Raw genomic sequence first — 22,704 nt, 5'->3', positions numbered from 1 at the left:
CTAAAAGAGGACTGCAATCAGTACTTAAAAGGAGATCTCAGGCATTCATGTAAGAAAGCAAAACTTCCTCCACATTCCACTGACTAAACTTAGTTTACTTTGTGTGATTCAATTAAGGCTATCTTTTTTAACAATCTGCTTAGATGACCGGTTGGTTGACTAGTCAGAATTCTTGGATACAAACAGGGAGATTAGGTTTTCTTTTTCTCTTGGCCAGAATGTGCTATTGAATCTCTCTTTCCTGTCTTTGAGAAACTCTTGAGCCAGTCCATAATGTGCTGGATGCTTCCTTAATTATCCACTTAATTCTCAGTCCAGTTTAAAATTCAGACCTATTTTCCTCCACCACACACTCCACCTTGTAGTTGAAGAAATCACAGTGGGAAGGAAGGGGAAAGGTCTTCCCTGTTGCCCTGACTTTCTCTCTGCACTACACATTGGGAGGAGGAATGTACACTTAGGAAGAATACAGCCTTTGCTTAGTGACATAGAGACTGCCACCGAGTCAGTCGTCTATGTTTTCCAGCTGTGCCAATCTGACCACAGACGTTCTTTGTATGGTGAATGCCCAAAGACTGCCTTTCTCCTTAAATAAGAGAGTGAGTTTTGAGGAGAGGTGAGACATCTTCTCTAAATGGTTCCCTGATATAAATGCAAACATTTATTTTGACTGACCAGCACACACACACACACACACACACACACACACACATGCCCTGAGCTTGGGAATTACCAAACCTCTTCCTGCTGGGTCTACATATCCTGATGGTGGTCTTCTTAGTTGGTACACTTGACCCACTAGAAACCTAATTTCTAATCTTTTTTTTTTGTACTGGGGACTAAACTAAGGGCTCTTCTACCTCCAAACTACACCCCCAGCACTTTTTATTTTCTATTTGGAAATAAGGTCTCCCTAAGTTGTCGAGGCTGGCCTCAAACCTGCAATCCTCCTGTCTCAATATGGCATAGCGGAATACTGGCCATGCTCCTGGAGCCCCTCTTTCTTTCCACTCTGTGATTGCAAGCTCACATACATTCCCTGCAGGCTCACAGACATGACCACACATCTTTGCCTAAGAAAACCATCATGGTGGGAATGTGCTGAATGTTCCTTCTTTGCAGGTGTTCCCAAACCATAAATCATTTGTCCTTTTCTGTCTAGAAAAGATGAAGAGGAAAATACTGCATCTGCTACGCTAGCCAGGTGCAATGGCACAAACCTACAGTCTTGCCTACATGGGAGGCTGACTAGGCAAGGCCAGATTGGGCAGCATAGCAAGACATTGTCTCAATTTTTTTTAAATCTAAAAAATAAAAGCAACACAAGATTCTGTATGCCGACAACTTACCTCCTGACTATTTTCTCAAATTTTTCCCTTTTCCTCCCTCTCTTTCCATGTCCTCTTTTCTCTCTTCTTTCTCTTTCACTTCTTTTTTATTTAGTTTGGGTGGGAAAATTTGTAGTGTCCACTGCCCTTTAGTATCCACTGCCATTTGTTATGCCCAGAATCAGATCTTTTGGCTGTAGATCTCTTCAGAAGGTGAGATGCTGAATATCAATCTGCCCATTTGGGAATACTACTTACCAAAGTTGGAATGAAGGAACGTTCTCATTGCCTGAATTTCACTCTCATATCACCAAGTCATTTGGTGTGTCAGAGCCTACATGAGGCAAATGAGCAGTATGATGATCTGCGATGAGGTGACAGACAGTCATAACAGATAGACCTCGCTACAAGTCCAACTGTGCTTCTTAACTCATTGCATGCTCTTAAAGAAAATTGCTTAGTTGAGGCTCTATTTCTTCATTATTAGAAAGAGGGAAAATACCAACCTGATCTTGACTTATGACTTGTAAAGCTATTCATTGCTAAATATTATTTAACATTTCATCAAATTCACAAATAGCACTGTGGGAATTATGTGCACAGTGGATAAGTAAGACCTAGTCTCTGGCATCCAGGAGAACACAATCTAATATATAGAGACAGGCACGTAAAGACACACAATGAAGAACTTATAGTAAAATTTGGTAAGTGCAAGGCAAGATGCACAGTGCTTTTGGAGTTGAGTTGAAAACCAGGGTAACTATGAGGCAAGATGTCTCAGAAGGTCTTTGTTTTAGTTACTGATGAGAGAGGAATTCCTGACCTAGAGTTACAGGTATAACTGAATATGTGTCACCAAAAGATGGACAAATACGCTCAACAGCAGTTTATTAGTCACAACTACTCCCAGCTCAGTGTACAGGGAGAGGAAGGACACTATCTACCATGCAACACCGTAAGAGAGCTGCACTCACTACAATAGTGACCAGGCAAGAACTATGAGAGGCAAGCTTTGTTGTATCAAGAAGTTGGGATGTCCCCTAGCTTCAACAAGAGTTATAAGATAGACTTGTTTAGATGATTCTGTGAGATAGCAGGAAAATGAATTTCATGACTCAGGGAGAAGCAGTAACTGTTCCTGGCCCCATGATAAGGAGAGTCATTTATTGAGGGAAAGTTATCCTCAGGAGCAAAATGGGAAGGAAATCTTGTAGCAAGGCCTTGCAAGACCCTCTGATACCACCAGATATCAAAGCAGCAAGTGATATTGAGCCTGAATTTAAAACCTCCTGCTGCAAACATCATCTGAATTCAGTCTAGAATGTTGGCCAGGAATTGTTAACAGTGGCTTTCATGGGACTGGGCCCATGGGATTGTACTTGAAGCAAACATCACATTGAAGGCAAATTTTTAACATGTAGAGTGCATGAGAAATCTGTACAGTCAATGTACTGAAGCCTCAGCTGCAGTAGATAGTAGAAAAGAAGTAGAGAGATAGGGTGATCAGAAAGAAACCTCATAATCCAGAGAAAGGGTTAGACACAATGACAATGTTCTGATGCTAACAGCCATTCATCTAAAAATGAATAGGGGTACCATAATTCAGATAAAAGCCCATTTAAAACAAGTTACACTAGTTTCTTCTTTCACATGATATTTTAATACCCAGTTGATGTGTATTTGTAAACTTCCAAGATGATGTGCATCACTGCCATATCCTCTTGGGGACATAAGTCCTTTAGAAAAAAAAAATCTTTTTCCAGAACATCAATTAACTATTCCAGGAAGCACATTTTTTTTTAAAAAAATACTGTTATAGTTATTGACAAAATCATTATGAGATTTCAGGCTGAGAGTGACATTGTCTTGTTTGTTGAAGTATAGAAGATAGATTTCAAATAATCAGAATTTGAGAAGTTAGTGAACCCAGTTAGGAGATCGTGGAAGCAATCCAGGAAAGCAATCATGGAGAGAAATAAGATAGTAGAGACAGAAGAAATGAAAATCTGAAAGAAGTTTTTATGTATTATAAGAGTTTGATATTCCCTGGGAGAAGGTAGTCAGGTTGCAGCCATGAAACCCAAAATCTCAATGACTTCCCCCAACAAGGGTTTCTATTCTCTCAGCACTCCATGTCTATCCTGAGTTGATGGAAGGACCTGTTCTACAGAATCACTCGGTGGCCCCATTGATGGAGGTTTTGTCGTCTGAAAGCAGCACCATCCAGGAGAAGATACCTTGAGTCTTTACTGCAAGAGGATGGAGCAGGGAGACTCAGACTGGGCTTAGGTCTGAAGTTACACCTGCCAAACACCAGAATGAGTCACAGAGCCCTGCCTCATTTCAAGGGGTTTGGTGTGATGGTAAATGAGTCCAGGAAGGGGAGAAGAACCAAATCATAGAGTGCCTAACACAGCAAGCAAGAAAAGGAGAAAGCATCAAGAATGTCTCCCAAGAGTAACTAGATGAAGGATAGTGTTGTGAACTGGGAGCAAGAAGGCACTAGAACAGGGAAACATTCTTTAGTTTTATATGCCAAGTGAATTTCCTTAGAAGATGGCAGGTAGACTGCCAAAAATTTAAGTCTAAATATTAAAGAAGAATTCTGTCCATGAGACAGGATTTAGGAATCATTAATAGTTAAAACCAAAAAAGGAAATAAGATCCAAGAAAAGTAAGATATTCGCTAAGAAACATCAGAGATTTTTTAAATGTATTGGTGCATTGTAATTATACATCATAGTGAGGTTCAAAGTGATAAAAACATACGCACATACAGATCTACAGATCTCACCCACTCCTCCCTCACTGTAGATGTTAGTGAAATCGATAGTGATATATAGACATAGCATTATTTGAACTGTTTTGTTCATCAAGCCTTCTTATTTCCCTCACACCTACCTCCCCAATTCTTTTCCACTGTTCTACTGGCCTCTCTTTTCATTTATATGAAGTTTCTTTAGTTTCCTATTTTCCATCTTCTGCATTGAGAGAAAACATATGAGCCTGATTTTATGAGACTGGCTGACCTCATTTAGCATAACATTATCTAGTTCCATCCATTTTCCTGAAAATGACATAATTTTGTTTTTCTTTATGGTTAAGTAAAATTCTATTATGTGTGCATATCACTTTTCATTATTCATTCGTCTCTTGATGGACTCCTAGGCTGGTTCCATCATTTGGCTACTGTGAATTGTGCTGCTGTAAACAAGGACATGCATGTATTACTGTAGTGCTCTTTTTTCAGTTCTTCTGGAAAGATACTGAGGAATGGGATAGCAGGGTCGTGTTTCTATAACAAAGTGATAAATAACAGCAAACACAACTATTACTTCAGGTGAGATGGGTTAAAAGGAAGCTGGTATGTTGGGAACATAAGGTGCCGATGCTTCTCAGCGAGATGATTCTCAGGAAAGTGAGGGAATACAGCAAGCTTCGCATGTTCTGAGCAGTAAGAGGGCAGTGAGGAATTGAAAGAGGCAAAGAGAGTCAAGTTTTATTCCCAAGCTTTTTTTTCAACCTCCATGATTCATTTAATTAACTAATATTTCATAAGAATGTATTAGAGTATAAATACCACAGACAAGCTTTTTCCTCTTAGGATTTTGCTTCAGTAGACAAATGTTGCTTTTCTTCCTTGATATTACTGCACATGTTTCTTTATTTTCACTTTTTTTTTTTTTGCAATGCTGGGGATGGAACTCAAGGGTATTCTACCTCCAAGCTACACTGCCAGTCCTATTTTTTATTCTTTATTTTTGAAACAGGGTCTCACTGAGTTGCAAAGGGCCTCACTAAGTAGCTGAGTCTGTCTGCAATCCGAGATCCTCCTGTCTCCGCATCCCAAATGCTGGGATTACAAGTGTGCACCACCACGCCAAACTTATTTTAGCACTTTTTGCATCATACTGCATGTGTTTATTTCTTTATCTTCCTCTTAGTAATGAGGTTTTTTTTTCTGTATAAAGACAGGGTAAAGATTTTATTGATCTGTTTATACCAAAAGCTTACCACCATCCCTGGACACAGTAGGCAGGAAATGAATGTTTGAGTTTTTAATATATTAAATTATTCAATCCTCACAATTCTGTGAAGTAGCCTCATTTTGTGGAGGAGGTACAGAATCAGAATGTCTACAATCTACTGAAGGTCATAAATAGCAGTGGCAGAGCTGAGACCAGAATCCAGACACTGGATTCCATGTGTGTTTTCCTCCATCACACCATAACTATTTAAAAATATTTCTTCATGCCGGGCACGGTGGCACACGCTTGTAATCCCCGTGCTTGGGAGGCGGAGACAAGAAGATAGTGCAGGTTCAAAGCCAGCCATGCTGGCTTAAGAGACCCTGTTTCCAAATAAAATATAAAATAGGTCTGGGAGTGTAGCCTTGAGGTAAAAGGGTTCCATCCCCAATACCACCAAAAAAAAAAAAAAATCTTCCTTCATGGCATGACAGGCACACTTCTGTAATCCCAGTACTTGAGAGGTGAGGCAGGAGGATCACAAGTTTGAGGATAGCCTCGGCAATTTAATGAGACTCTGAGCAAACTAGTGAGATACACTTTCAAAACAAAATCATAAATAAAAAGGTCTGTTGGTATAGTTTGGAGGTAGAATGCCTCCAGGTTTAATTCCCACCATCACACATACACACACACACACACACACACTTCCTCATTATATTCAAGATTACAGATTAGCAGTGCAATTTGAGATGTAGGTAGGTCAATACATCAAAACCATTTAGCCAACTCCTAAAGTCTTTGGCCTCATAATCTTGATTGAGCTGAGTTTATCATTGAATATAATATAGTACTTAGTAAAGAATTAGGTTACTATGCTATACTATACCATACTATACTATTCTACATTGTAGTTGGACATGCTATACTATAGTAAGATTAAACACATGAATTGCTAGTTAATGTCCAAATAATGCAAAATATCAGCTCTCTCATATCATTCAATCTAACAAGGTATAGCATAATTTCTCCTATGACATGAAACTAAAAGTATGAATGATGTGAACTAACTAGTATGAAATTAGGTAGTATGGTGGAAGATAAAGATTTTGAAAATAAACTAACATTGCAGACGTGTCTATGTTATTTAAACTTTCTAAATCTAGGTTTACTAATATTTAAAGTAAAAATAATAATTTTTCCCAAATGCCTGTTTTAAGGATTGAATGATGAGCTCATGCATGTAAAATGCCATGTCTATATCTGACATTAGAAATACTCTAGGCCCATGGAAGCCGCGATTATGATCACAAGGAGACATGGATGCTTCAAATACAGGATATTTAATCAAAGACTTCATTTCCAAGGTTTATTCTGGAACAGAATTTCAAACTTGCTATACATATTCTTTTTATAATAACATCTCTGAAATGTCTTGTGGCCATACATATTACTTGCATCCAATTTTTAAAAATCTACTGTATGGACCATGTAACCAAGTGTCAATAAGCAGTTGCCTGCTGGGTAAGACCTTTAGTTAAAGGTAATCTTCCACAAGGAAGGAGTAGCCAAACAGTAGAGTTTCAAAGCTAAATATATGGAATTTCTCAAAGAACTTCCAGGAGTACTGAATGCTCCAAATTCTAGAAAGATATCCTTGGCAAAATCTCCCTTTTGAAATGAAAATTAGTAACCAGAAGTGGCTGAGACTTGGCTGGTCTTTGATCTCTGACAAGAGCTATCCTTTAAAAGAGGTGATTCTAAGTTCTCTTCCAGGACAGTGGGTTTTCTCCAAAAGCACATGGTATAACCAGGATTCCTCTTATTTTCTCCCTCATTATTGCAAACTCACAGGAAACCTTAGATGGAGGAGCTGTCTCTGGCACCCCACAGCCTTAACAGAATACCCTGTCTCTTCTCCCAAGTAGTGGAAAGAATAGCCTCTTCTGTGAGGCTTGCTTCGACTAGAACCTTAGAACTTATTAAAATGCATTCTAACTAATACATGAAAACATAAATATTGTACATATTTATTAGGGTATCATGTGATGTTTCAATATATGTATATATCATGTAATGTTTAAATCAGGTCATGCATATTTGTCTTCTAAAATAGTTATCATTTCATTAGAGTGAAAACACTCATACTCCTTTCTTCTAGCTTTTAAAAAATACACAACTCACTACCATTTTTTTGTAATGATAAGTGTGAAATAGCACATCAAAACTTATTTCTCCTGTCTAAATATGACTTAGTATCCATTGATCAAATCCTCCCCATTCCACCTCCTCCTCTACTGTTCCCAGACTTCTGGTAATCACTATTCTACTCCTAAGTTCTATAAGATCAAATTTTTCAGATTCTACCTATGAGTGAGAGCATGTAGTATTTGTCTTTCTGTGTCTGGCTTATTTCACTTAACATGATAATCTCCACTTCCATCAGTATAATCACAAATAACAAGATTTAATTCTTTTATAGCTGAGTAATAGTCCATGGGGTATATATACTACATTTTCCTCATCTATGTAGCAGTTGATGAACATTGAGGTTTCTTCCATTTCTTAACTATTTTAAATAGTGAGTAGTGCTGCAGTGAGCCTAAGGTGCGCATGTCTCTTTGTTATACTGCTTTCCTTTGGCTATATACCTCATAGTAGGATTGCTGGATCACATGTAAGTTCTATTTTCAAATTTTTGAGAAACCTCCATACTGTTTCCCACAGTGGCTGTACTAATTTTCATTCCCACCAACAATGTGCAAGTGTTTTCTCCACATCCTCTCTGGCATTTTTCTGTACTTTGTCTCCTTTATAATAGCCATTCTTCCTAGTGATGTGATGTCTCATTGTGGATTTGATTTGCATGCCAGGGTGAACATTGTTGTTGAACATTTTTTCATACGCCTGTTGACCATTTGTATTCCTTAAGATGTGCCTATTTAGATCTACTGTCCATTTTAATAGGGTTATTTGGTTTATCTGTTGCATTATCTATTTATTCTATATATCTCAAAACAATAAAGAGACTAACATAAGACTCCCACATTAGAACCCATCTTGAAGGGATAAACAGAGGCCTTTCCATATACACGTAAGACTTTTATTTTCTCTTTACATCTCTTATGAAGTCTTTAACCAATGTATGTGTTGAGAGAGTTCAAGGTGAAGGGAATTATTTGGACATTTTTCATGTGTGAACATCTTTCTATCTTACTTTTAGGCCAGTAGATTTTTAAACAAAGAATACAGGACTTACCATGATTATTATTCTGGTTCCCCTATGGACCCTTTCTCTTGGACCCCACATCTAGGAGTACATGACTAATGCTTGTCTGGGCTGGGTGTGAGAGGATAAAACACTTGGATTATAGTAAAAAAAAAAATGTTACTTCTTTCTTGATACAAAATGATTCTGTATCTTCCCTTCCTAAAAGTTCTATCCCCTTATAATGAACCTAGGCATCATTATGCACTACTTATTATATCACCAATACAAATGGATTGTTTGTTTGTTTGTTTGTTTGGGCACTAGGGACTGAGCCCAGGTACATTCTACCACTAAACTACACTCCAGCCCTTTTTTAAAAATTTTTGAAATAGGGTCTTGCTAAATTGCTGAGAGTCTTGCTAAATTGCTGAGGTTGGCCTCTAGTCAGCAATCTTCCTGTGTCACCCTCTCAAGTACTAAAATTACAGGCACACACCACAATGCTCAGCTACAAAGGTTTTTAATATAAACCACTTTGCTATCTGAGAGCTCTGGGCCAGGTTTCTGGACACTGGCACTATCAGTATGTTTAGCTAGATAATCCTTTCTTGCAGACCACTCTCCTATTGATAGTGGGAGTTTATCAGCATCCCTGACTTCTGTCTACTATATACCAGTAGCACCTCTCTCCGGGTTGTGACAACCAAATACAGACATTATCCAGTGTCTCTTGGCAGTGGAAATCATGTGGGGTTTAGAACCACGGCTGTAAACTCATCCTGGAACCACTGCTATAAACTCGTCCTGAAGCAACATGTGACGCTTGTGTAATGCTTCTGACTGTTTTGATGATGGATTGCTTCTAAGAAGCACTCTGCAGCTGTAACTTTATAGAATGACCTTTTTTATCTTCCCTATGAGTCAGGTAACACAGATTATTGGCCCCATTTCCACAGATAGAAACTTGGAAGCTTTCAGCCTTCCCAATCAGGTCATGAGAGTCTGCATTTGTATTTTCCTCACCTGAGAAGTGAAATTTATAATCACTGCTTTTTTTCCCCCGGGCCTCATATTGGACACTACATAAAAATGCCCTTTTCTTCTTGCTATTTCCAATTTTTTCACATCAGTCAAGTTTAAAACTGAATTTACATTTGCCTATCTTCCTAATTCATGGGCATCCGAAATAAAGCCTTCGACATAAATAAAATGGCAGCAAACTACGTGTTTCATCGATGTAACTGCCAAATTACACTGAATGAAAAATCGATTCCAGCCAAACCCATAATAATCAGAGAGGGTTTTTTGTCATGCCCAGACACAATACAATTTTAGCTACACAGATATTAGTGTGCCCCACATGTCTACCACACTCACCCCTGTGACACCAATCTAGCACTTGGGAAGGAGTGTAGATTGGAGACTGTCAGCTCTACAACATTTTATCCACATGGATTCCCAAAGTCAAGAAATTATACAAGAACACATAATAGTGTGTGAACCACAAAAGCTTGTGGCTTCTTAGTTGCAAAGGCTGTCCAGCCTGATCCTAGCAGAGATACAAATAACATGAGATATTTCAAGTGCTGAGAATTGTCAGACAAAAATCTATCTTTCGGGAAAATAAACTCCACCTCTATTTTTAAAAATTTTAGATACAAGAGCTTATTGGTGTTACATGATTATTAAAGGTAGTGTGCAATACATCTGTGAAAATCCAGGGCAGAGACCATAGACTTTGCATCTGCAGATGGAGAAAGTGCAGCAGATTTAGAAATCGAATGGACTGGGCTTACTAAGTGACATCTGAGAGTGAGTGAATCAGGCCTATGAGACTAAAAACATAGATTATCCCTAAAATAAATCAAGATCTAAGAAAGTAGATTAATAAAAGTAGAAGGTGAAGTCTGACCTGATAAAATGATATTTTTAAGTTAGCACATCTTACTGCTCCTGGCTACATATAATCATAACTAATACGTGAAGAATAAATTCATATCATTTGCAGCACATAGGTTTTTGTTAATTCATACACGTAGCTAAAATAGTATAGACTGTACTTTTGGAGACATTGGCAAAAAAAAATATTATAACTTAAGCATTAAGTATACCAAACAGGTAATTTGTTGTCGTCACTTTGGTAATGAAGAGCTGAATGTATTTAAATATATTCCTAGTTGGAAATCTAAATTTGTGACAAGGTGTGTGAATCCTAATTGTTCCAGAATCATTTAATATAAGTGACTTTGAAAAAAACTGTGAGATCAATGATCCAAAGTTAAAATCATCATGAAAAACCTCAAACTCTGTATCTAACAGTAAAGAATAAAATGGATAGTAGCTGGGTACCCTGAGTCTGAAAGATCTTGAGCGCCCTCTAGAGGTAACTTAAGTAATTTCCACAGATTTGATGTTTACTTTCCCATTATGTTTTTAGGCAATTTCTAAAACATTAAAAATGAATTGTTGTTGTTTTAATTTAAAATGTTCTGCATGTTCACCACACAAAATCTTTAAAACTAAAAGTAACTTGTGATTTTAAATACAGTAGATATCTTTATTAACTATGTACTCATAAATTCCTTGGTAGGTATGTACATATATGTATATTTTTATTATATTTTTTCTCTTAACAACATATTATACACATTTTATTATGACTGATTTTGGTAGGTTTTGAGTGTTTCTAGATTTTAGTGGATTTTCTAAATGTGTTTAACTTAAGAATCGCTATCTTGTATCATCAAAATTTCATAGTGAAAGGTGAATCCATCACCATCAAAAATTTTTAAAGGTGGAGACATTTTAAAAATATATAAAGCAAAACAAAAATCAATAACCACTCAAGGATGGGTTAAAAACAATAAAACTATGATGACATAACTCTAAAATAAAAATACAGTCGGGCGTGGTGGCGCACGCTTGTAATCCCCGTGCTTAGGAGGCGGAGACAGGAGGATCTTGCAGGTTTGAAGCCAGCAGCTCTGGCTTAAGGAGACCCTGTTTCCAAATAAAAATACAAAATAGGTCTGGGAGTGTAGCCCGGAGATAGAAGGGTTTCTAGGAACCCCAGTACCACCAAAAAAAATAAAAAATAAAAAATACAGCCGGGCCTGGTGGTGCATGCTTGTAATCCCAGTACTTGGGAGGCTGAGACAGGAGAATCAGGGGTTCTCAGACAGCCTCAGCTACTTAGTGAGGCCTCCCACAGTTTAGTGAGACCTTGTGGTGTAGCTCGGAGTTAGAATGCCCCTAGGTCCCATCCCCAGTACAAATAAATAAATAAATAAATAACTCATAAAAATATTCTGAATAGTTTCACCCATTGGGATATGAGATAGTGACATAATATAATTATATAATATAAGGTAATGTATATATAATTAGATAAAAGCATTTCTAGGGTTTTAGACTCAGAAATACTACTGTATGAACCTTAAGTTAGTTAACTTCTTTGGTTTCTATCTATATTTTATGGTTTGTGGTCCTCAAAGGTAGTTTGTGCTTTGAAAAATTAAAGGCACATTTGGCATATCAAGTGTTTATCAAAATTAGAGGACTGGCTTTGTTTTTTATTCTTTCCAATAGGACAGTGAGTGATACATAACTTTAAAACTCCCAAGTAGATACATAACTTTAAAACTCCTAAGCAGATTCTCAGCACCACATCTTAAAATCAAATTCTAGAACAATCTTAAGTAACATTTTAATATTGACACACTTGCTTAGATTCACTGCTTATAAGATTCATTATTTTTCATATATTAGAGTTAATATGATCAGTCTGCTTTTTGGAGAATACCAGCATAAATGATTTTGCCTACAACCAAACATTTTTAAAGCAGAGAGGGTTTTAACAAGAAAGGAACTTACTGGTAGGGGTGACATCCAATCACAGTAGCTCCCTGACCTCATCCAAGGGCCAGGCCCTTTCTTTCAAGGACAGAAAGATTAAGTAAAAGGTTGTCCAGTTTTTGAAACAGTGATTTCTCAGCAAGGAGCACATACTTTATTTGGTTTCAGTACTGTGAAATTCATCTTTTTTAGAAGGTTGTACCAGATCTTGGCAGAAACTAAGAACAAGAGCTAACAGTCACAATTTATTTCCGTCTTTCATCCAAGTAATTTTTAAAGAAGTGAGTTGCAAGCAATTGGGATATTCATTAAGTGCATAGACAAAGTAAGTGGAGCGTGATGGTGCGCACCTGTAACCCTAGTACAGAGGATGCTGGTAAAGGATGATCTCGGGCTCAAGGCCAGTCTCAGTAATTTTGCAAGACCCTCATCAACTTAGCAAGACCTTGTTTCAAAATAAGGGGAAATACCAGCAAAGTTTGAATGGAAAGATAGGAGAGGAGGAAGGCTGATCTTGATTAATGAGGGTCTACATCTGAACATGTGTAAAATTATGAATAAGACATGGTTAACCTAGACAACCATTGGTGGGAGGGGGGAAGGGAAAATGGGGGCGGGGGGAGAGGGCACCAAATATAGTTTAAATGTATATTATTTATGTTCAATAAAAAATTGTAAACAAAAATAAAATAAAATAAAATAAAAATAAAATAGGGCTGGGGTCTACTCAGAGGTAGAATGCCCCTTGAGTTCAATTCCCAGTACCAAAAAAGCATAGATAATGTGAAAAAAGTCAAAACTATGAAAGAAAATTTTACTATAAGTACCCCAGAAAAAAATTACTCCATGATAACTAATATAAATTGAAAAATTCAAAATGCTTTTACTCACAACACTTCTGATACCAAATATAGAGATTTTCCTCCCACTAACCGATTCTACTCTCCAGACACAAACTCGTTGTCCAACAATTTAATTCTGATACTGACTATCCAGAATCAATGTCAGACTCCATAAATTTTAGGGCTCAATCTCATAAGACAGCCTTCACTGCAGGAATATTGGGTCCTCAGGTTACCCACACCTCCATCTGACTCGCTCATATGTTTGATACTGTGCTATAACAGTTCGAAGAACTGAAAAGTTTACTTCCTACTATGATGTTATTATAACATAGAATTCAGAGCTGCTGAGTAGGACAGATTCATAAGACAGAGTGTGGCTGGGTTGGGAAGAGTGCAGAACTTACAAGTGCCCTCCAGATGTGTCATCCTCCCCCTACCTGGATGTGTTCACCAGCCCAGAAATTATCCAAACTCCAGAATTTAGGGAGTTTTTGTGGGGGTATCATCATGTAGGCATGATTTATTATTAACTCTGTCTCCAGCTATTAACTCTGTCTCTAGCTCCTCCTTCTTCCCCATTGCAAGGGAATTAGGAGATCTGTGTCAAGAATAGAGGACAAACACTAAATACATATTTCTTATTATACCATAGAAATAGAAGAAAATATTTTTTCTGAGACAAACTACTCTTTCCTTTGAATATTAAGATCAATGAAGTATAGATGGTTAGAGGCTGTTGTTTTGGATCTTTTGTTTTGTAACAAACATAGCAAGACAAATACTTAATAATAGGATTATCATTTGCAGGTTAATGATCATCTTTTACCTTGTCTCTGACTTAAACCATAGGGTCACCTCAAGTCTGATGTTTTATCAATAATTTCCCCAAAACACATGCATCTATAAAACTTATTATAATATACTTCCTTAGTATTTACTCAAGGAAGTTGGATATTGTGGGGGAAGGGTTTTATCATGAGCCTGTTGATGTCAGCATACCACATGGCAACTGGTATTGATAGAATAAAATCTACTTTTCATTGTTTCAGAAGATACAAAAGATAAATTCTACAGACATGTAGGCCAGTGAGATTGATGCAGGATTGTAGCTCATAGAAAGGGAATCAGTAATCTATGGAAGCGATTTGACTTCTCCAAATATAAAAAGCAGACAGATAGTTCTTATTTGCAAAATAAGAGTCAAAAACTAAAATAGCTACGGAGAAACAAACTTGAGGTTAAAATATTAGGAATATATTAAATTAATAAATAATGGTATCACTCCACAAAGTGCTGTTTACATTTTTTTTAGATCCTCCTAGAAGGATATTGCCAGTAGAGTGTTACAGGCCTCTCCTTGTCTCTGCCATCCTACATTTGTCTCAATCAAGGGAACTATGGTGAAAGGCATGTTTCTCAAATTTACAGATAACTAAGAAAAAGAGTAAATCAGTATCCAAACAACAAACATGAACCTCAATAGACTGAAACAGTGAGTCAAACTGAATTAGATAAAACTTAATGAGGACAATATTAGAGCCTATACTTGAAACCAAAAGGGGAAAAAAAATCATTGACTGTTGCAGAAGCTAATTGTGTTGTTTTATTAGATCGATGACTAGAATAAGAAAACTCCTGGCCTTTTTTTAGCCAGTCACACCAAGAATAGCCTGGGTTAGACAGGACTGAGACAGAGCATACAGTGTGCTCATCAGCATAGAATAAGAAAAATGGCAGAGGAAGTCAGAATAGGGTCAGACAGGGAATCAGCCCCAAGAAGGACAGTTGGGTAGACCAAAAGTATAACCTGTTACCTGAAGTACTACCTGGAAGACAGTTTTATCTTGAGAAATTACTGGTGGTTAGCCAATTTGGAAGTCAAGGTGGGCCATTATCAAGGTCATGAGTGAGGAGTTTTTATCATAAAAAAATCTCTATCTATATTCCAAGAAAAGAAAGCTCAGGAGAGCTTCGCCATCACAGCAGATCCATTAGTATCCAGAGTTCAACAAAGTCATTTAAACACCAGTCACTATAGGCAAAAAGATGTCTATATGTTATAAGCTCTCCACGGGTCTTAAATTATTGGCTCCAAAATATATGAAGGAAACCACAAGATTAAGCTAATAAAATATCATGTTAAAATGTTAGCTGTAATTTGATAATTTATAATAACAAATAAATTATATTTAACATGGGAGGTAAATATATTTTAACACATTTAAAATAATGACTGACATCTAAGTCTTTAAATAAGAATGCTCTAGAATAAACAAATTAATGGACTAGGCAATGTGATAGATGTGAAGGAGTAAGACACTAGAAAAGTCACTCTAGGAAAAAATATATTAGCCAAACATAAAAGATGCCAAGGCTTGAGAGGGTGGGGAGAATCCCAAGTATCCTGGCCTTGCATTTAGGTTCTAGATCGGCTAGAAATAGGGGAGCTTTTCAAGGGATGGTAAGAAACTTTTCCAAAAACATGCTTGTCTTTAAGACCCTAAAGGCAAGAATGGATATCAGTGACTTAAAAAATAGGGTAGGCTATTCTGGGTCTTTTCTTCCTCCATACAAAATCCATAACTGATTTTTCCATGTCTATGAGAAATTTTGTTGGTATTTTAATGAGGATTGCATTGAATCTATAGATCACTTTTGGCAGAATGGCCATTTTGATTATATTAATTCTGCTTATCCATGAGCAAAGGAGGTCTTTCCATCTTCCAAGGTCTTCTTCAGTTTCTTTAATGTTTTGTAGTTTTCTCTGTAGAGGTCTTTTACATCTTTGGTTAGTTTTATTCCTAGGTATTTTATTGGTTTAGAGGTTATAGTAAATGGGATAGTTTTCTTTATTTCTTTCGTTGTGGATTCATTGTTGGCATAAAGAAAAGCAAAAAATTTATTTAGGTTGATTTTGTATCCTGCAACTTTGCTGAATTGGTTAATCAGTTCCAGAAGTCTTTTGGTTAAGTTCATTGGATCTTCTAGATAAAGAATCATATCATCTGCAAATAAGGATAGTTTTAGCCACTCTCTTCCTATTTGAATTCCTTTGATTTCCTTCTCTTATCTTAATTGCTGTGGCAAGAGTCTTAAGGACTATATTGAAAAGGAGAGGTGATAATGGGCATCCTTGTCTTGTGCCTGATTTTAAAGGGAATTCTTGCAGTTTTTCGCCATTCAATATGATGTTGGCTTTGGGTTTATTGTATATAGCCTTAATGATGTTGAAATATGTTCCTTCTATTCCAATTTTCTGCAGTGTTTTTAAAATAAATGGGTGTTAGATTTTGTCAAATGATTTTTCAGCATCTATTGAAATGATCTCAGCAACAAGAACCAGGCAGGAGGCATCACAATCCCGGACTTCAAATTATACTATAGAGCAATAGTAGTAAAAACAGCATGGTATTGGCACAACAATAGGCAGACTGACCAGTGGAACAGAATAGAAGATGCAGAAACAAACCCACACATCAATAGTCAACTGATCTTTGACAAAGGGGCCAGACTCATATGCTGGAGAAAAGACAGCCTTTTCAACAAATGGTGCTGGGAGAATTGGCTATCCATTTGTAGAAAGTTGGATCTGAATTCTTCTCACCATGCACAGGAATCAACTTGATATGTATCAGAGACTTAGAAATTGGACCAGAGACTATGAAGTTATTAGAGAAAGGCATAGGATCTACACTTCAACATATAGGTACAGGGAGTAACTTTCTCAATAAGACTTCCAAAGCACAGGAAATTAAAGCAAGAATTAATAAGTGGGATCTCTTCAAACTAAAAAGTTTCTTCTCATCAAAGGAAACCATCAAAAACCTAAAGAGGAATCCTACAGAATGAGAGATCTTTACCACCCACCACTCTGATAGGGGGCTAATATCCAGAATATACAAAGAGCTCAAAAGACTCTACACTAGCAAAACAAACAACCCAATCAAGAAATGGGCAACTGAAATGAATAGACATTTCACAAAAGAAGAGATACAAATGGCCAATAGATACATGAAAAGATGTTCAACATCACTAGCCATCAGGGATATGCAAATCAGAACTATGCTGAGATTCCATCTAACCCCAATCAGAGTGGCAAACATAAAGAAATCAAACAACAACAACTGCTGGTGAGGATATGGGGAAAGAGGAACTCTTTTACACTGTTGGTGGGCATGCAAAGTAGTTCAGCCACTATGGAGATCAGTATGGAGATTCCTTAGAAAACTGGGAATAGATCCACCATTTGATCCGGCTATACCACTCCTGGGTATCTTTCCAAAGGGTTTGAAATCAGAGAATCACGTTAACATATGCATACCCATGTTCATAGCAGCACAGTTTGTAATAGCCAAAATATGGAACCAACCTAGATCTCCATCAACAGATGAATGGATTGGAAAATTATGGGAAATAAACACAAGGAATTCTATTCAGATATAAAGAAAAATAAAATAATAGTATTTGCAAGAAGATGGAAGGAACTAGAAAACATTATGTTAAGTGAGATTAGTCAAGCACAGAAAGAGAAGGGACATATGTTTTCTCTAATATGTTCAAGCTAGGGAGTAGCTTGAACTCCAGTAGTAGAGGGATTCCAGATGATGGAGGGGAAATCTCAGCAAAGCTTGAACGGAAGAATAGGAGAGGAAGAAAGCTGAGGTTGTTCAATGGAGGAGCTACATACGAATATGTGTAATAGCATAAATACAACATGATTAACCTGGACACTCTGTATTGTGGGAGGAGGGAAAGGGAGGGGAAAGGGCATGAAGCACAATGTAAATGTACACTACTCTCAATATGTTCCACTTATAAAAAAAATAAAAATTAAATTAAAAAAACGAGGGTAGGATTAACCTTAGTGTAAGTTTGCACGTGAAAGAACAGAGCCAAATGACCCAAAAAGAGGTGAAGAAAGCCCAAGGTATAATGACTACCTCTCAGTTTGAAGTTCTATACTTCAAGGGGTATACAAGCAAACTGGAAACTACTGAGCAGAAAAAGTGCTTCTTAAGACTACTCATTTAAAAGGACCATAACCTGGGGGGAAAAAACTGAAAGGACACATGTCATGATATAAAACATGAGAGATGCTATTATGTAGAAAACCTACTAAGTTTGTTTTCTATGAGTTTAGGGAGTGGACAAGGATTAGATAATGGATGCTCTCTAAGAAGATAGACTTGTTTTTTCTTATTGTGAGAACATATCCTTTATTAACTATTTAAAATCCTAATTAACTACTTAGTTGATTGAGAAAATGTGAGCTGATTATCCCGGTAGACTGGGTGAACACTCTGACCATCAGATAGGAGTCAACCACTAAGTGGGTTGTTGCCTAGATTTGTATTTAACGTTAAGAATGTTTTTAAATCTGGGTCCTATGGTTTACTTGCTGCTACTGAGGATATCAGAGATGGATGAGAAAGGAATCTAATTTGGCTTCGAAATAATTACTGTGGCAGATCTAGAACCATGGGAAGGATCAGACCCAGGTAACTTTCTTGTTGGCTGTGGATGTACACAATCACAAATATCTATTAAATCTATATTGCAAAGATCTATACAGATACAAGGGTAGATATATTGGTACAGCCCAATATTTTTCCCTCATGTGAGAAGAATAGGAGGAATTAGGGAGTAGCAGACAATAGTGCTATTTCAATAAGATGAAATACTGATCCTGAGTGTGATTTAGGATATTTTAACTAGGTACAACTAATGGCTGATGTAAAGAGAAGGAATCCTGTGTCTGGCTCAGACATCCTCCACTCGGAATTTGTTTTTTTGAAAAGCTAAAAGAGAGAGAAATCTTCTCTTCTCCAACTATTGAACAGAAGTTCTGGGTTTCTCTAGGACTGGATCAACTTAGGTCATGGGCCTATTTCTGAACAGTTAATTTAACCAAGGAATTGAGATGAAAGGTAATTGTTTTAGACCTACATGAATTTTGTGTTGCTATAACAGAATACTAAGGGATAAATGATTTTTAATTATCAGAAATGTGTCAGGTCACAACTCCAGAGGTCAAGAAATCCAAGATCAAGGGGCTTGCAACTAGTGAGGACCTTCTGGCTTTATCAACCTGTGGTACAAAGAAAAAGAAAGGCATGTGAGAAAATAAGAGAAGAAGAGGAAGTCAAGCTAGTCCTCCCACAATAAAGAACACACCTTCACAATAATAGTATTATTCATGAGGGTGGAGACCTCATGACTTAAACACCTCTTAAAGTACCCCACCTCCAGGGACTGCTGCTTTCAGAATCAAGTTTCCAATACATGGACTTTGGGAACACAGTCAAAGTATAACAACCTGGATTACTGACTAACTTAGAGCCAATCATCTTAGCAAAGAGCATGGATTTGTAAGGATTGGTCTAAACCAATCAACACCCACACCATGAAATTTGCTATGTTGCTATGGCTTCTCCATAAAAGAAAATGTATTTTCTTCTGCCCACTCATTGATTAGAAGCATACATTTCTACACTGTCTGAAATGTATCTGAGTACAGTATTTGACCATCCCCCTAGCTCTATTTAGCACATAAGGGAATGTTTTATTTTCAGATGAGAAAATGCATCCATAATAAAGTGTTTCAGATGGCAAAGAACACTAACATCCAGATAGTTCTACATTTCACTAGCTCCATGAATCTCTATCTGTTGACATCAGCTTAATTTGATCTGTACTTTCTGCACCACTAAGAAGTCCCCAGGGGCTTGAGAGGAAATTCTAAGAGCCTCTGTGTAGTTGTTGTTGCTAGGAAACAACATCATTGGTATCGGAGTGTTCAGGCTTGGAGACGCTGTGTGAAGTCACTGGTTCATAAAGGAAAACCTTTGGTAAATAGGTTGTTTAGGTGTGACTAAATTGATGTCCTCCCTCTGTGGCAAAATGTTCTTGTGTAACCTTTGAATAATAGTGTATTCCTAGACCTCTATTCTTTACTTTGGATCCAGCTGACATTATTGCTGTCATGGGAACTCAAGCATCTACCTGAAATGGACTGAGTATCCTTTTTTCCCCAAAAAAAAATCATCTGTAATTATCTCAGTGCCTTTGAACACTATGCCCAATGTTTTTCAGTTAAACAAAGTGCAAGTGAGCTTAGAAAGAAAAACCCAGACCACTGACTGCATGGACTGCTGAATACAATAATCCCTACTTATCTGCAGGGGTATAGGTCCCAAGACCGGCAGCAGGTGCTTGGAAATGTGATAGTATTAAACCCTATAGACACTATGTTTTTCCTATACATATATACCTATTATAATCTCTAATTTATAAATTAGAGTGGAAAGAGAATAAAAAATTACTACTAATAAAATGCAGCAACTATAACAGTAAAATGTAATAAAGCAATGTGAACATGGTCTCCCTCACTCTCTCTCAAGAAGGGTTACTTGAATGCAAGCTCTGCAATACTATGACAGTCGATCTGATAACTGAGATGTCTACTAGGTGACTAATGGGTGGTAGTATACACAGCACAGCATGGACTCTTGAACAAAGAGATGATTTATACCCTGGCAGGATGGAGCAGGAGAGCATGGAATTTCATCATGCTGCTCAAAACAGTGTGCAATTTTAAAACTATGAATCGCTTATTTCTGGAATCGTCCATTTATTATTACTAGACAATAGTTAACTGTGGGTAACTGAAACCATGGAAAGTGGGACTGCAGATGATGGAGGACTGCAGTACTATTAAAATCTGCATAGATTGGCTGTCACGTTCCAGCTGTGTTATTGTGTGAAGCACTGAAGCACTCTGCTGCTCTGCAGATGACAGGAGAGCTTACACACTCCCTGCTCAACCTCAAGCTACACACCCTCTGTGACCCCCAACTCTAATTGGTGCTTAATATTCTTCCCCTTTGTTACTATGATTCAAAGACCACTTGGAGGTTGTAATCTATCTCTTACTTAACACAATGAACCTAAAATTAACAAGCAGTTTTTCCATTATTGGACATAGACATTATCCATCTATCTATCTATCAGTCTATCTTTATCATGGAGTTTTTTCATAGGTTTCTATCAGATTCTCAAGGAGATGTTAAGAACTATACCCATGACATCAATTAGTCCCATGGAGATTATACTAAATCCAACAGGTAAAGAGGGTCTCACGGCCTCTCAAATGCTAGCAATTATATCTAAACGTCAATAGCTTCTATTTCTGTGTGTATGCTTGGGTTATTGTAGAATGGGTTATTGAATATGGAAGAACACCTTTCAGAGAGAGGGCAAGTAACAAAAAATGAACTTATAAAGATCTTTGTTTCAAACTGGTAAAAGAAAAATATGGTCATAAATATACCATAAATTATATTTAGACTTGTAAACATATGCATGTATTCTGCTTATGCAGGTTACTCTTATGGATGACCATCACCCAGAAAGTGTATGAGGACTGGGAGTAAGCGAACAAGCCATCTACATGGGCTTCCCATGCTGAGCACCTGAGGCTTCACCCTCTGCTGCTAGCCACAATCCTCCATACATTCCCCATAAATTAAAGAAAGCTCACCCTCATAAATATGGGGATACAAAAGTATGATAAAAAATTGATAGTTCCTGTTAACTATAATAATACTAGCTATAGTTAAAAGAGTATAAATATATCTGGGTGTGGTGGAGCACACCTATAATCCCTGTACTTCGGAGGCAGAAACAAGAGGATCGCAAGTTTAAGAATAGCCTCTGTAAATTAGTGAGATTCTTTGCAACCTAGAAAGATCCTTTTTCAAAAAAAAACAAAAAAAAACTGACTGAAGGTATAACTCAGAGATAGAAAACCTCTGGCTCAATTCCTGGTAAGAGAGAGAGACAGAGAGAGACAGAAACAGAGGAAATTTGAGTAATTTTCTGAAAGAGATACATATATATTAAATGTATCTCTATAAATATAAATTTAGTAGATGTGCACAAATTTTGTCTTTCATTGTACTCTGTTTCTTTATCCTTTCTATTCTCATTTTAAAAATATGTGCTCAGTTATTATTTTTTAATTTGGGGGGTATTAGACATTGAACCCAGGAACATTCTACTTCTGAGCTGGTTCCTCAGTCCTGTTTTTTTATTTTAAAATTGAGTCTCATTGAGGTGCTGAGGTCCTCACTAAATTACTGAGACTGGCTTCTAATCTGATATCCTACGGTCTCTGTCTTTCCAGTACTAGAATTATAAGTGTGCACCACTACACCTGGCTCAATTATTAGTACTTGTTGATGCCATTGTTATTAGATACTTCCAGGAATCCAGCCATCTCTCACTTTAACTAAAAAGTGCTGGCTGTAAATGTATTTTGCATTTTATTTTCGCTGTGTAGATATAGTGAAAGTAAATTTGCAGCAGTGATAGCAGATATTACTAAATGACCCAGAGCTCATATCCACTGAAGCCAGATACATCTGTTCTCTCAATATTGCCTCTACCAATGCATCAGAAATAGCATTCAACATGAAACCTACATGCCATGTTCATTT

General features: G+C 37.1%; 1 protein-coding gene across 1 annotated transcript in view; it reads left to right on the top strand.

The window, feature by feature from the left end:
* GABRB1 (gamma-aminobutyric acid type A receptor subunit beta1) overlaps positions 1–22,704 on the top strand; it is a gene marked incomplete at both ends in the record, with an annotated part of 422,118 nt that overhangs the window by 377,947 nt on the left and 21,467 nt on the right. The window lies entirely within an intron of this gene.

Source organism: Muscardinus avellanarius (genome assembly GCF_963383645.1).
Source record: "Muscardinus avellanarius genome assembly, chromosome: 6".
In the NCBI taxonomy this organism is placed as follows: Eukaryota; Metazoa; Chordata; class Mammalia; order Rodentia; family Gliridae; genus Muscardinus; species Muscardinus avellanarius.
Note: the sequence above shows the minus strand (reverse complement) of the source record. Positions and strands in the feature narration are given on the sequence as shown.